The sequence below is a fragment of the Parasteatoda tepidariorum genome, chromosome 6, assembly GCF_043381705.1.
Source record: "Parasteatoda tepidariorum isolate YZ-2023 chromosome 6, CAS_Ptep_4.0, whole genome shotgun sequence".
In the NCBI taxonomy this organism is placed as follows: Eukaryota; Metazoa; Arthropoda; class Arachnida; order Araneae; family Theridiidae; genus Parasteatoda; species Parasteatoda tepidariorum.
In genome coordinates, this window is record NC_092209.1 from 79,700,516 (window position 1) to 79,700,767 (window position 252).

A 252-nucleotide genomic window follows, 5' to 3' on the forward strand; every position below is an offset into this window, starting at 1 on the left:
CCAAACAAATGGGCTTATAGAGTTTGTATATGGTAAGAAATTCCCCCCCCCGCCACAAAGTCTGAGGCCGTCTGCTGCTATGGAAACAAGAATAGCGCATTTCAGAGAGGGTGGTTTCTCTTCACTCTAGGGCTAACACAATGGACCAAAGTGAAATATTCCCGTTCTCTCACCGTCCTGCGCCAAAACCTGTCCTAAACAATGAACCCACATCCCCTACTTGCAGGGCCGGATTAACTCAGCTAATTGTAC